The 17028-nt window shown below is 33.5% G+C and overlaps 1 protein-coding gene across 1 annotated transcript in view; it reads right to left on the bottom strand.

The window, feature by feature from the left end:
* LOC128189994 (uncharacterized) overlaps nucleotides 1–220 on the bottom strand; it is a 7531-nt gene extending 7311 nt beyond the window's left edge. The window contains exon 1 of the mRNA XM_052861841.1: nucleotides 68–220. The gene's annotated coding sequence lies outside the window, so the exon portion shown is untranslated. The remainder of the gene's footprint in view (nucleotides 1–67) is intronic.
* Nucleotides 221–17028: the final 16808 nt, after the last annotated feature.

Here is a 17028-nt window from a genome sequence, read left to right as displayed (position 1 = left end):
ATCATAACGTTATCATCCTGGAGAAAATAAACACAGCTTTCTTGATTGTAAAATAAAAAATACTTACCCTTTCTATGTTCAAATTTCAGCCTCTTCCTAAACTTTAATCCTTTACCAATATAACCGTAAGGTCCAACTTCTGAGAGTTGTACTTTCCACAATATTGCATTATAGAATTTGCGCATGCGTGGCTGCGACCTCGTCGATTCGACTGATGTCAATGCCCGCTCGCGAACTTTGCTAAATTAACATACCTCGTGTCATTATCCTGATATGGCCTTTAAAAAAAACGAAGAGGCCTACTATAATACTGCATCGTAATCAATCTGTTTGAATGAAAAAATTTCAGGACACGACATCGGCTCTCTTTATTTATTCTTTTTTTTTTTTACAAAAAAAATGGTTCGTAATTTTTTTTATGTGTTTCCCAAGCACTGTAAAATAGGACACAAAAAAATACTGCAATGTACTAATCGATATTTAGCACTTAAAACACTACATGTGTGCTAAAGTCCTGATTTAAAAAAAAAATCATATCTTCATAGAATAAAGTTAAGATTATACTAGAACACTGTTGTGGGCGCTGTAGCTGGCATCTTATCTACCAGTAATTCAGAATCCAGAGCTTGAATATACAATCTCTTTTTATAAAGATCAATATATCCGTGAAGCATATGAATTTAGTGATATTTTCATCTCGTTTGCAACATGAGTTTTTGCCAGGCTGAGGATAAAGTTGATGTAAATTTACTTATAAATAGAGATTAAATCACAATGTCAACATGCCTAAATCGCACAATAAAACATACAACACATACGAAGTATGTACCAGTGCACAGACATTTGGGATTGTTTGTTTTATGTGCTTAAACTCGTCCCAATACATGTACATTAACAAAGTAATTAGCGCGTCATTTAAAAAAAAACTAGGATTTCTTGAAATTTACTTTAGGAAGACCCCCCCCCCCCCCCGCCAGTAACAAACAAATCTTTTGAAGAAGTCATTTCTTTTATAAGACCAGTCTTTGAATATGTCTCTGTTGTTTGTTGTTTGAATTCTGAAAGCTGCTTCAATGAAACAGTTTCATAACACATCAAGAATACCAAAACCACGTGTATATTTCTCAAATGGTTCACGTTTGCTGGACATTTATATTTAAAACCGAGACACATCTGTTAGGAATTACTGATGATATTTGATGACGCAATATGGTTGATTTTCCATTAAGTATCCGTGGAACGTAAAAATGAATATCACATTTGTCATCATTGTAAGAAATATTCAATTGCTGTACATACAAATTGCTATGATTAAATGAGTTTATTATTGAGACACACACTCTGGGGAGTTGGGGGGGGGGGGGGGGTTGATCATGCCTTATCTACCGAGTTAAATAATTGTATATTTTATCTACTGATAACATCGCTTTATTTCTTTTTTTTTTTGAAACAAAAAACAGCTCTAATATGCAAATGTTTGAATTGATATAACTTTTGAGTTACTTTAATTAGTTTAAATAAAACGTTGTTTTATGAGTTTGTCAGAAACAAAAGATGAACATTTCATTATCTTTGATTCATGCAAATGAAAAAAAATTTAATAAAAACTATAATATTTTGACTTAGTAAACGGTAATATTGGGGCCTGATGTTTTCGTTTTCACCCTTTATCGATACGGGGAGCTAGCTTTGTATACATTAACTTCAGGTCAGCTGTATCGCCCGGCCATTGAGATCAACGTGTCTGGATTGTTCACACTTGAACTATTTTTGCCATATGGTCCTTGAGGAAGTGGCCGATTATTTGTACACAATGTTATGGAGAGCTACGGAGGTGTACACTTTGTAACCTGGTAAACCCGCAATGACCCTCAGATGAACCCGTAGGCGAACTGCCAAGCCGTCTGAATTTACTTCCAACTCGGTTTTTCAAAGTTCAATATGTAATGTATCAGAAAAAGTGAAAGTGTCTATGTTATTGTTGTTCCTTTGTTGATCTAAAAAAAAAAATAAGCCAATCACCAAAATAGTTTAATCCTTACATGTGTATTTTACTAATTAACAATTTTTAATTGTCAGTGAGTTCATGCCTATAATTATTTGTCGTGAGGAAAACTTGTTTTCAAATTAACTAAAATTATATTTTTGAATATTTTGAAAACAAGTTTTCCTCACGACACACGTACATGTGTATCCACTGAGGAGTCGCGACCAGGACGTGCGGTTGTATTATTATAGTTAGTGCATACATATAGTTCATGTGATGTTTATATGTTACTATCATTGTAAACAAAGCTAAATGTATATAAAATATAGATAACTGGTGGTCCGAGCCAATGGATTATCAAATCAACGATATCAAACGACATCAATATATATTTTCATTATCGCTTTTCAGAACTTTTTTAAAAGTTTTTTTAATAAGCAGAATGTGTTATCAAAATCTAGCCTGAGGTCATGTGCTACTTAAGTATATCAAACGAGGCTATATTCTATTGTCCGTATAGGTAAACACAAGGCTGCCCATAGTATACGGGTGTATGTAAATAAAATTGTTAAAATTACTTGCATATACTAACAAATGTATTTTTTTTAAATTTCATTTTACTCTAAAAATTTGCAATAAGATATGTCTTATAATATTCTATTCTATGAGTGACAAGTTTTGAAAATGCTTAGAGACTAGAATTATCTTTTTATTTTTGCATAATAATATTATTTTTAATTAATTTAAAAAATGGTTAAATATATATCTTCTATTCCCCTTGACATGTTTAATTAAATATTTATTTTATTCACTAATTACCAGCAAAATCAAGCTCTTTATTGACTAGGCGGCTAGAGCCCCCTTTCTTTATTACCTTAAACAAATCACAGACAGTTCAGTTTATTTTCACTCAACACCATATAATGGTACAAGAGGTGCATAAGAAGACCAAACATACTTACATATATACAATATACATGTAGTTGTAGAGGTCAAGAACATAAGTGGGGTGAACGAACAGTATGCTTTATTTTTTAAATAAAGAAACACAATTTTCTTATTGTAATGTAATCAACTGAAGACATGATTTCATAGAACTTTTTAGTGTTAGGAGAAGAACAATAATATGTATCAAAAAACTGACTTCGTAATTTACTTAATGCCTTGTATTCTAATATAACATGAAATTCATCACCAATTTTGTTACAACTACACAAATTACAATAACATTTACTTCTTTCAACAGTACCCCACCTTCCTATTTCAACAGGAAGATGATGATTTGTACTTCTAAACTTAACTAATATTTTTCTTAATTTAGTGGGTAATAAGAGTAAGTATCGTTCACATTCAAAATTTGTTTTAAAAATTCTATATATAACACCCTTAGTCGATTCCTGAATATCGTTACGCCATTTTTGTAATAATTGATCTCTTAACCTTTGGTTAATAGTTGTCTTAATCCAACTGGAGTTATAATGGTATGATTCATGATCACACCATACATTTGATAGCCCGCATTTATCTAAAACATTTTTTAAAGAGCATAGTCGTGGATTTAATATTTGTCCCTTATCAAAAAGAATACGTACATACATATATGTGATTTTGCTAAACTTATTTTCACTGCTATTAATTATGTTGGCCCAGAATGAAATAATTCTAGTAAAAATGGTTATATACAGAGGAAATCGTCCAGTTTCACCATATACCATGTAACTAGGTGTCCAACTTTTCAGATTTATAAGTATATGTTTCAAATATTTTAAATGGACACGTTCAATAATCTCAATATTTTCATAACCCCAAACTTCACATGCATACAATAAAACTGGTACAACAACTTTATCAAATAAATCTAATTGACAATCAATAGGTAAATTAAAAGTTCTTATCTTCCTTATAACTCCGTACATGGATTTTTGTGCTTGCTCACATAGTCGTTTTGTTTGTTTTTTTTGCTTTGAAAAATGAACCTGTTCTTGAGAAAATTACACCGAGATAATTAAATTCAATGGGTAAACCATTATAAGAAAAGACATATTTGGGTTGACGACCTTTAGAAAATACAGTAAGTTTCCACGTATCACAGTATCTATAGAATTCATTAAGGGCAAACTGTAAATCGTTTGCAGACTCAGCTAAAATAACAGTATCGTCTGCATAAAACAGGATAAACATTTTTAAATATAAAAAAAGTTCCTTTTCAAAACATATTATTTGTACGAAACCAATAAAAGAAAGAGTTCAAGATATAATTATTAATATACTTAATGAAAAATATAATATGATTTAAAATACGTCCAGAAAAATAATCAGATGCTTAAAACGGTACGTCAAAGAAACACTAAACCATGAATAGTATTACATGACCTAATTTCGTAATCATTGTAAGCATTGTTCTGACCTACTAACCGGTTATTGCCATGAATTTTAAATACAAAAGAAATATTTATATCGTTCAATACCTTTAAAACGATCAATGAGAGTTTATATTTATAATTATCCTTTTTTTAGTTTGTATAACTACATGTATATTTTTTCTACAGGCAGTGTAATAGGCTTTAAGTTATTCAAATTTATCTAAAATTCAATAACATACCCAATTTCTGCCCAAGTTTATTCAAGACCAGTCTTTAATTTTGATTGTTCAACACGACCAACGTATAAATTCATATTTTTCTTTAGCTCATTTGACTTTCTCAAGTCTAACATAGATACTGAATCTCAATCATTTCCCCAATTTTGGCCAAAACTACTTTAACATTAGTTTTCTGATTTCCAAGCAAGACGCTGTACAACATAACATCTTTTTAGAATGCAGCACAACCAGTAGGGTTTGTATAACACGCAAAAATTAATTGGCTTGATTATAATATTACATTCATTGCTTTTCATTTGATAAAACCGTTGTGAAAACAAGGAAGGACCTTAAGTCATCATGTATTCGCGTGCCTGCTATTCCCAGGTACTGAGTACGTGGATTTTCTCAATAATTAAAATAAAGAACAAATCACCTTCATTGCCTTACTTACATCTATTTGCGTCCCTGTAATTGATCTGCCAGCTGACACATACTAGTGAGACCTGGATTTTCTCAATAATTAAAATAAAGAACAAATCACCTTCATTGCCTTCCCTACATCTATCCTGTCCCTATCATTGACCTGCCAGTTGACACATAAGACCCTGATGCACTGTCCCCACTTGTCTTTGTGATTGGCTGCTCACGGTCCTTGCTGATGCCCATATATTCCACCCCACCATAACCGCTCCTGCTTTGGGTGCTTTTGATCGGCCTACTTTTCTTCACCCTCCTGGGTGTCGTATTACTGAGCGGTTCATATTGTTGTGTTCTCCATCCTTCGAACATGGCTTTCTAGTTCTACTCCAATATAATGGAAATACACTTTTAATGTGCCATAGCCAAGGGTTTTTGGTCCACCCCGCTCCTCGCTCCCCGCTATCCGCTCCCAAACGAACAAAGTGGACTGTAAACTTTTGGCTAGCAAAGATTAATACTGTACAAGAAACAAGAGGTTCTTTACTTTGTTCTAATGACAAGACTGCATCGGACTCGAGATTTGATACAAACCGGAAATATCAATTTGGCTTAACGTTGGTTTGGTAACTGAATACCCGACAAGTTAGCAATTGCAACTTCTTCGTCTTTCCGGCAGAGCTCGGAAAAACACGTCGAATGTATTATATAGGCGTCCATGACAACCCCTCTTTTTATCAAACTTGATATCAATACCACATATAAATGATCTGGTGTAATGTGAGCTAAACCTTATCAAATTCAATGATATATTTAAAATAAAACAAATAACAGAAGAGTCCTACAAGGCACTGGGAAGCGACTTTGTATAAAATTCTAACCCCGGTAATGTTAATAGATTGGGGGTGGGTTTTTTTCCGAGCTGTGATTAAAGCTTTTGATATGCGTCAATATGATTCTTTATCAATCACAGAAGCGTGTATTTATTGATTATGAAATATTGCGCCAAAAAGAACTCAATCATTCGAATTCATGTCAATCTATTTCATATGAAGTTATTTTTTATTAGTATACTGAAGAAACTATGATCAGATTGTGAAAAAAGTTCAATTTTGACAATGTCATAACACAGCGCATCATGCTTACTCCCTTTTATATACCCTGATTTTCATTCTTATACTTCTTTTTGCCCCTCAAACGAAGGCAACGAAAATATGTGAATTATCATTATCATTGTCATTTGTTATATAAAGACGTTATCTATTCAAATACCACACGACTTCGATTGGCTCTGATTTTCACAGTATCAAGAGACGAAAATAATAAATAGAGAAGTAAGACAAAAAACATATCTAATAAAAACAAGTAAGTATTATTTAGATACTGAAGAACATTGACTTATTACTTCAATATGGAAGCCGACACACTAAGTTCTTTATGCATATTGTAGAACACAATGTAAACTAGATGCTGTCATTAGACAGTAATACCCGCACCATGTGTTTGCCCCTAAATAACACTGTTTTATACCAGTTTAATTAAAAATGAAGGCTACATGCAAACTCCGGTAATACATTTAAAAATTATTATTTTCATAACTGAAGGATGAGATCCCTGCCCATATGATAATACACATCGTGACATGAGCAGCACTTTATGTGCAATTTGGGGTAGAACTAGTACTGTTTGCAGTGAATTTTCAGTTAATCAATAATCTTAACATTTTATGTCATAGGAAGTATAATGGTCTATATAATTATTACAAACAAAATTAAAAATTAAATTATGCCCCCTCCCCGTGGCGGTTGCCGGTTTTAGATTTGCTTCTGTGTGCCTACATGAACATCATCGTGTGCACAGATTTAGAGAAGGGGTGGGAGTGAGGGGTCCAGACCCCCCCCCCTCCCCATGAAAATTCGTAAATTACCAAAAATACACCTTGGACCCCAATGCTCTTACAGACATGTAAACGCTCTAACCCATTGCGCTTCAATGTTAGGTAACATTATTTGGGGGGTAAATATTTAATCAATAGTCAACATACTTTATTGTTTATCTCAATAGGAAGTATACATGTACATCACAATATGCAGGTGTCCTGCACCACCTTAAAGCTGTTATTTACCTAATAAAATAGTGCAAGTGGATTTGAAGAATAGGTCATAAAAATACATGCATGTTACAAATGACTGATCTTTGTCTGAAGTTACGTACACAACACAGGTTTGCATGTCTCATTAGCGGGTACTAGTTTTACCCAGCTCTTCGATTAGATGGGTTCACGTGTATACATACATGGGTGTTGCTAAAACGCGGAACGGAAAACGGAACGGAAGGAAAACGGAAAATCTTATCTAATGTTATTTACCTCATAGATTTGTTAAGTATGCTAAAACGATATACTTTATGTACCTTTTTAATTTTTTTTGAAAGATTAGCAATATTAGATTATTTATTCAAGAATATTTACTTCCTCAAAATTAACAGTACATTCATTGACCACTATATTCTGTCCCAAAATATCCTCGATTCACTTTTTGCTGTATATTTATATATACCTCAGGGTTCAAGCGATTCTCTTTTAGAAGCATTAAACATTCTCATTATTCTTTCTTTAAAACGTCCTCTCTAGCTTATCAGCTGGTATAAATACACGGCTAAAAATAAAGATTTGCATTTTAACAGACCCGGATGATGGTGTTGAAAAATTGTGCAAGGTCTTCTGAGTGACTTCCAAATGGAGAAAAGATGTCAACATTTTCCATTATAAATCGTCCAAATGTGCTGCATGAATATTTTGGGATCGACAGACTATAGTCCCAATATATAATCGGAAAATCAAACCAGGCAACGTCTAGAGCTCTCTATTCGGATCATATGTATATAGCTGCTGGAATAAACAACTGCATGCTTTGTAATGCAAACGTAAAAAAAATTGCATTGCTAAAAATACTAGTTTCACAAATTACTAGTTTCACAAATTACCGGGTATTTTAATGTTTACTGTATTTTAATTTTTTAATGTCGTCAGTCCTACAGTTTTTTTCTTCCATCTCAATGATACTGTATCGTCTGTATGATAAAAGATCGTCTAGAACACCGAAAATTCAATTTTGATGTAAGTATATACATGTACATCATATTTGAAAATAATATAAAAATACTCAAAACACGCATAAAACGCTTTCACTAACTGCGTACGTTACGCTAATATGCCAGCAATACCATATAAGAGAAATAAGTAAAAAGTTATAGCTAATTTGCTCGTTTAATCATGTTAATGTTTCACAATTCGTATACATTTGATTTTTCCGTTTCGTACTCAACTAAAGCCGAATGAATACAATGCTATAATTGATAGACATTCATATGAATATTAATAAGAGAGCAACATGTTGATAATCATTCATTAGATATAAATAAAAGATACAAAGTAAATCGTTTCTGGCCAGTCTATACCCTTTTTAAGGGATGAACGTGATGATAATTTCCATTTCGTTCCGTTTTCCGTTCCGCGTTTTAGCAACACCCATACATACATGTCTGTGTTTTCCGTATGCAGAAAAGGATTACGGTAGTTAAGATTAGCTAAAGGAATTCATTATTGTGTTTTAATTGGATTATCATTATGATGTTGACCAATTTAGGTAAGCATAATACATGTAGTAGCAGTAGCACAATATAATAAGATGCCAGCATGGGATTCCTGCCAGCATACATACACATGTATATAAGTTCTACTTTCATTTTCTAAATGTAATCTCCCTTTGACAGCATACTGTATCATCATCTTTTAATATTTAAATAAGCTTATCATCGTTACCTATCCTATCGCATTTGTAAAGTTTCTGTCATTTTAGTTGCAAAAGTTATTTTTTTCATTTGTCAGACTGCATGCACTGTTGAGTTGACCCCATATTGACCCTGTATAAACAATTTCTTATTAAATTTGTGTATTTCATATGTAAGTAAGTGTAGACACTTATATTTTTTATATGAGTAATAATAGGAAGGAAGGAGTATTTCTTTCTTAATGTATTATAATGCATCAAATACAATGTAGGTCATGACCTTATGGGACTGTTCTGACCCCACGAAACAGGAAAATACAAAATATCTTCTAAAGTCATTATGATGCATCAACTGGTGTAAAGTACATTAATGACCCCCAGGTGTTGTCTTTAACCCCCCCCCCCCCCCCTCATTGCGCGTAAAATTGTATTGTAAGATTATGCCCCCTTGGAGACACCCTGACATTTTAGAACTAGAAATAATAATGTATTTTATCTTATTCATATGTTATACAGTAGTGTTTGATCCATGTGGGTAATTCCTAGCCTAATGATGTCACTGCTTTGTTTAGGAGACTTTACAATTGCCCCAAATAGGTGAATACACATGGCAGTGATGCATATAACATTTTGTTTATAAATCTTAAAAATTGAATTAAGCAATTTCCAAAATGTTAATGTGAATCACGAGAGAAAAAGCAATCAAGAAATGATTTAAAATTTGCTACTGTACACATGTAAGAATGTATTAAGAAGACTGAATCTTTATAAGCAGGTTAGATTGGGGGGGGGGGGGATGAATGTGGAGTATAAACATTTATAATTTGAATCATTTATTGTTATTAATTAATTTTAACTTGTCAATGAATACTACTTATTGATCCCAAGGTAGAAATATGACCTCTGATCGTATCTCAATAGATCATTTGTCAATCATGCAAGGTGTAATGTAATTTTTTTTAAGAATAACATTTTTTACCAGTTTATAAAAGTTTTTAGACACCCAAATTATATTTTGATTTTAATAGATTATTCGACAAGGAAGGGGGGGGGGAGAGAGAGAACAGTTTATATTTGAGTTTGTTTGGGAGTGGGGGTTCCAAGTCATATATTTGACAATTTTTTAATGTAATTTAAAATAAGACTAAGCCATACTACAGTCATGAACATGAATAGTATAGAACAAAACACAAACTAATACATGTACATGTATATATACATAGGAAGTATTACAAAACAGATGATTGATCTATATCTGGGTTCTTAAATTGAATCATATATCATGTACATATTATATTATTGTTTCTTTGTTCAAGGCATTTAAGATGGTATGTAGGTCATGATCCCAAGTGTTCTTCCTGAAATTATCAAATATCATAAAAACAATTGAGATCCCCACCTTAATCCAAAGATATTATTCCTCCTTAGGTCATGCAGGCGCATCAGATCATTATGGCATGTAAGTCATGACCCTAAGGGGTCATCCTGACCCCCTTAGAATCAGAAATTGTCAAATATCTTTAAATTATTGATGTTTGATGATCCTATCTCTATTTAATCTTTATTAATTATTAAGTCTCCTGAATGAAGTTTGGAGACTTATTGTTTTTGTACGGTTCTTAATACATGTATATATTCTTCATCTTCTTTTTCTTCTTTCCCACTCTGAACTTGTTTCTCAGAGATGGCTGAACATAATTGTACAAAACTCTAGGATATGATAGGCCTGCAAATCTAGTTGTGCACCCTGGTTTGATTTTTCTCATTTTGGGTTAGACAACCACTTTTCGGGGGGGGGGGGGGGGGGGGGGGGGGGGAGGGGGGTGTCAAAAGGGTGTGGGGTCTAACATTGAACCTTGTAGAAAGAATCATAGACTCTATTGTAAATGGTAACTTGAAAACGGACAAAGATAATAATACAGGGTTTTCATAATCATATATTGGCTGTTACTGGCAATATATAGGGTTTATTAGATCTGACCCCTGGGGTCATCCCAACCCCCCAGGAATTTGAAATTACCATATATCTCAGAAACTGTTATAATTATGACCCCTAAACCATATATATTCATGTTTCTGATGTCAAGGGGCATCAAATGTTATGTAGGTCATGGGCCCTGTGGGTGGTCCTGACACCCTCAAACAGCAAGTCCCTTAATATCTTCAAAACAGTTGAGATCCCCACCCTTAAACCATATATATTCTTGTACCTTGTGTCAAGGGGCATCAAACGGTATGTAGGTCATGGGCCCCGGGGGTTGTCATGACCCCCCTTGAACAGGAAGTGCACGAATATCTCGAAAAACGGTTGAGATCCCCACCCCTTAACCATATATATTCTTGATCCTTAAAGGGCATCAAAAGGTATGTACCGGTAGGTAATGGGCCTCAGGGTTAAATTTAATTTTTCAAAACCGTAATGCACATCTATGGAACAGTTCCTTTCATATCCCAAGATATGATGTGTCTATCCATTAAATCATAAAAGGAGTTCTAGGATCTATGTTTTTTTTTAAGTGATAAACGTCAATTTTCTGCTACATTTTGACTCCCTGGATGAAATTTAAATTTTGAAAACCTTACTGCACATCTATAGAACAGTCCCTATCATATCCCAAGATATGATTGTCTATCCATTAAATCATAAGAGGAGCTCTTGGATCAATGTTTGATTTTTTAGTGATAAACGTCAATTTTCTGCTACTATTTGACTCCCAGGATGAAATTTAAATTTTTAAAACCTTATTGCACATCTATAGGACAGCCCCAATTATATCCCAAGAGATGATGTAGCTACTCCAAAAGTTGTAAGAGGAGTTCTGGGAACCATATTTTTTTTGCCAAAAAACGTCATTTTTTGTTGCCCACTGATCCCCTTAATTAAAAAAAAAATTCTGGAACCTGATCATGCCTCAATATGACACCCCCAATCATATTCTAGAAGATCATTTGGCTACTGCTTAAAAAAAATGACGTTTTTTAAACCAGTTTTTTTGTAAAAAAACGTCATTTTTTAGCTATTAAATGACCCCCAGGACAAAATTGAAAATTCCGAAACCTTATTGCGCATCTATAGGATACCCTAAAACATATTCCAAAAGATGATTTGTCTACTTTTGAAAATGTAGGAGGAGTTCGAGGAAGAAGGTTTTTTGTGAAAAAACGTCATTTTTTACCAATTATTTGACCCCTAGGACTAACAGAGAATTTTTGAAACTTTTTTACAAAACAACATGATACCCCAAATCAAACTCCAAGAGTTCAGTTTGCTGGTTTATAAGATGTAAGAGCAGTTTGAGAAAGTAAAACGTGACAGACGGACGGACGGACAGACGGACGGACAGACGGACGGACGGACGGACGGACGGAACAGGGTAACAACAATATACCCGAACTTTCTTTAGAAAGTGCGGGTATAATAAGGAAACAATAACAAAACACAACAAAAACCAGGAATTGACAAACAAGAATTATAATAAAAATATATATAATAAACAGATCCAACGCAAAAAGCCATTTCTTCTAGCTTAAGATTGTCAAACTCTGGCTGTTGTTTGGTATGTTACTTATTTAGAATTACGGTGAAACTTCCTTATCTCGAACTAGATGAGACTGGTTAAAAACTTCAAGATATCCAAGTATTCGAAATACCAAGGGTGAATTACGTAAAGTATAATTGGTTGGAACTTACCAATCACTCTGACATATCCATTGTATTCATGATATCGGTGTTCGAAATACCGAGGTTTAATAAGTGTATATCAATCCTGGCGATAACTTCTGGCGATTTCTTCTTCTGTGTGTGTGGTAAAGAAAATTATTATACTTTCATGTTAAATACTGAAATCTGATTGGCGTAGACGCAGTTGATAATCTGTTCTATTACCCTCAGCGTAAGCAACACACTTGGCAACTGGTAACACTATATAAATAGTGCCTGTTTGGGAGGGTAACAGTTGAAATTGACACCCCGAGAAAACCACTGTCAACCGACGCGAAGCGGAGGTTGACAATGGTTTTCGAAGGGTCGCGTCGGTTGACAATGGTTTTCTCAGGGTGTCAATTTCAACTGTTACCCCCCAAAACAGGCACTATTTATATAATACATCATGTCAATCACTCATATCATGAATTCAATCAGAAAGCTATACTATAAGTAAAGTTATTGGCGAACATAAATATGTTTACTTGTACTGTGTACATACAGGCTTATTTTCGCCCCGTGCAATTTTCGCCCATCTACACTTTCAAACAATTTCGCTCAGTCTTGAATTCGCCCAGATCGATATACATGTAGCGAACTACGTAGAAGCGGTTAATAGGCTATAACTTCAGAAAAGTTTCAACGTAATGTTTTGACTGACCTTTGTCCAATCATTGCCGCTCGTGACTTGAATGAAAGAGAGAAAGAAAAGAGAGAAAGTGAATCGATTAATTTATAGGTGATGTCGATGAAGAAATCATCATTAGTTATAAACTGGCAAAAAATAATTATGATCTATATACCTTTGTTGGTGTAACTTTAAAGCGTTTAAAGAACGATTGTGAAAATTTCTTTGGCCGTCGACAACACTGTCTTCATACACGTAACTTACCAACTAATTTTCCTGGCATGGAGTCCGAGAAAAAAGGCATTAAATATTTTGAGACATTATGAAATGCGAACGAATGATCACTTATGAATTTAGATACTAGTGACTGAACAGAAAGGCAACGCAGGTGGATGCTTAGTGGGAAAATAAAACAATGGCGGACAAATTCGTCCTTAGGTAAAGAATGTTTCACACTGAGTAACCATGAAGAAAGTTTTTATACAAAGTAAAGGTACAACCTGTGTTTAACTCCAGGAAGATTCGGCATACTTTGATTAGAACACTACCGGTAACACTTAAAAATTACATCAATTTATAAAATATACTAGACCTTGATTTGTCACTTTATAAGTATTGTTGATAGATAGTTCGCTCATCTTCGTCATCTATAATTTACTCCATTAAACTCCCTTTCTCTCTTTCTCTCAAGTCACGAGCGGTAATGTCTCAACTCCGCCTACTACGATCTGATTGGATAAAGGTCAGTAAAAACATTACGTAGAAAGTTTTCTGGAGTTTACGCCCATTAAACGCTTCTATGTACTTTGCTGTACAGTTGTGTTTAAAGAGGGATGATTTGTGACGGAGTTTTAAATTCGCCCGCTGACAACGAGAGCGAAAGTGGCAAAAATAAAAGTAAAACAGTTGTAGTTTGATAGTGGGTCAGTTGAGATTCCGTTACTTTAAAAGTTTAAAGTCATGAAATTAAAACAGTATCCGTATGTTTAAGGTACATGAAATTCATGTTGACTTCCAGCTAGGGCTCAAACAACAGTGTTGTGGTGAAGATTCGAACACGACTCACCAACTGGATAATTACTCGCCACATTTATTTCCGCTTTTTAATTTATCAAAAAAATCTAAAAGTGGTTCTTAATTGACAATCTGTAAATATGGCCTTGATTACCAATATACTAGTATTTTGGGATTTGAAAAACCAAAAAAACTACATTTTAGTTACCAAAAGGAAACATATAATGAAAATACGGGTGTCCGATGAATCTGCCTTATAATGGTAGAGTTGAAAATCGTTACCAGTGTGAGACTAGCGTTGAAATTCATCCCATTTATGTTTTGCTTATGAAGATAAGTCATTGATTTCCCGGTCCTCGATTCTATCTGTTGTGAATTTTCTCTTCTGTTTAATGGAGTAAACAAGAAGCCCACAAGGCTGCATCACTCACCCGAGATTTTCTTGTTTAGATAAAAAAGAAAGAATCAACATATTTATGTGTATCTGGATGCTTCCATTGTAATATAATAATTTTGTAACATTATTCGAAATATTTTAGAATTAGAAAAAAAGATTTTCCCCCGATATATCCCATTGTTGATCTTTGTATTTCGCCGCCATTTTAGGTTCAGGGGCACGGCTATCTAGATTATATCGTCACTTGTATAGTATTATTACAAATCGAACACTATAGAAATTTATGAAAGGGAAAATTTAAACAATTTTTCTCTATCAATACCCATGTTGAGCTACCCACACCATTTTTGCCCATCATTACTCAATATTGAAGTCACAGATTCAACTTTTAATCTACTGAGTAATCTAGATTACATTATTTAAAACGTATGCATAATCATCCCATAAGATCCACAGAAATGTATGTCTTAAAAAGAATGTTTTCTAAATATTTTAAGGTTCTCCTAACCTATGGTTCCGGGAAGCTTAGCTTGGGAAGAGATTAAAAAAAAAAAGTTCTGTCGTCAGCTTGTGCAGTCCGGTTTTTTTCTGTTTCTGCAAAGCTCCGAGGACTTTACTATTTGTCAATTGACCACGGTTTTAAGAATCTACACTATAGAATGATTCATGAGTAGTAATTACGAAAACTGTAGCTTTGTACATTATGCGATTTTCGGTTCGGGTGAGCTAAAAGTAGAAAGTAAGGGAAAGCCCTGTCAAATTGCCTTCCATTTTTTAAGAATCTATTTTTTAATAATTGAGGTTGGGAAAGTTCATATTATAGGGGCTTTGATAAGAAAAATTGTTATCGACAAGAAGCATTCACCTAAGTTCAACGTCCGTCTGGCTGGCTGTGTCAATTACCTCTCAGTAGAGCTAAAAGTTGCATTCAGAGAACACGAGCGAGCATGCATACTGGGTATACATGGATTTACGTAATACAAATCCAAACCAGGCTGCATTGCTTCATTTATTTATTTTTTTATTTTAATTAGTTTTTTTTGTTTTCAAAATTTGTACATGTCAGTATCTTACATATATGTATCAATACATCAAATAGATCACATATTTTCTTAATTTCATATTTCTGAGGAACATTTGAACTAATGATATTCTATGATACAATAGTATATTTTTCTCTTCACCAACGCACCTTATTGCCTACATACCTGTAATTTTAAAAAATTGTAAATGTCAGTATCTTATCGATACATCAAATAGATCACATATTTTCTTAATTTTATATTTCTGATGAACATTTGAATTCATGATATTCTCTGATAGAAAAGTATATTTTCTTCACCCACGGACCTTAAATAGCCTAAATACCCGTAGTTTCAAGAATTTGGCATATGTCCTTGCAAAATAAATTAAATTACCATATTGAGTTTCATTTTGCCGAATAATTATTGAATATAAACATTGTTTTAAAGGATCATATGATATGGGCTTAATATGGCCCTCGAAAATGAACACCATTAATTAATGTATGTAATTATATGATTTATAGTGAATTAGGTCGACGTCCGCTTATTTTACAAAGAAAATTGAAAATTATGAAATACTGGTGTAAATTACTAGAAACAGAAAATTGTATTTTAAAATCGTCTTATGATTACTTACGAAATAGTGCTTAGAATTGTGCAGCTTCTAGTGTCAATTGGGCAAGAGACGTCAAAAATGAGTTGTTTCATGTGGGTCTAGGAGAATTCTGAATTGGACAGCAGTCACTTAATCCTTGCCAGTTTTTACATATATATGAGAATAGAATTTTTTATATTTACATGCAAGAAAGCAATGCCTTTACGGAAAATTCTTCAAAGTGTATTTTATACAGATATCTTGCAAAACACAATTACTCGAAAATCCAATCATACCTAACAAAACCAATCCAGAATAATCTTAAGACACATATTTCTCGCATAAGACTGTCTTCGCATTAAATATTGACACAGGATGACACCAAAGTAAAAGCAGGCATGCTCGATAATGCGATGTTTTTTGATGGGGCCCTTGGGAAATCTAACGCAATCGAAGACGAGTTTCATTTTATTCTTCAATGTCCAAAATATTTTAATTTTCGAAATAAATATTTAAGCGAGTACTATTATAAGTCTCCAAGTACATTTAAATCACTTCAGTTGTTGGGCTCGGATCATGCATCTACCATGGTTGGTCTTTCTTAATATATTAAATGTGCTTTATTAATCCGTAATAATTAATTGCCAAATTGCATGACATTCATCCAATGTATTTAAGAAACATATTCTCTTGTATGTTAACATATGTTTAAAATTTATACTATGTCTTATAGTTATGTGTAAAACTGTATTTTCAATTCGTATATAATTACATGTAATACATTTAATTTACTACATGTAATGTGTGGAACTGTGGGAACTGTGGAACCGTGGAACACTTGATCAGGGGTTTCACCCCCCCCCCCCCCATTTTAGACTCCAGAGAGT

Source organism: Crassostrea angulata, chromosome 6 (genome assembly GCF_025612915.1).
Source record: "Crassostrea angulata isolate pt1a10 chromosome 6, ASM2561291v2, whole genome shotgun sequence".
NCBI lineage: Eukaryota > Metazoa > Mollusca > Bivalvia > Ostreida > Ostreidae > Magallana > Magallana angulata.
Note: the sequence above shows the minus strand (reverse complement) of the source record. Positions and strands in the feature narration are given on the sequence as shown.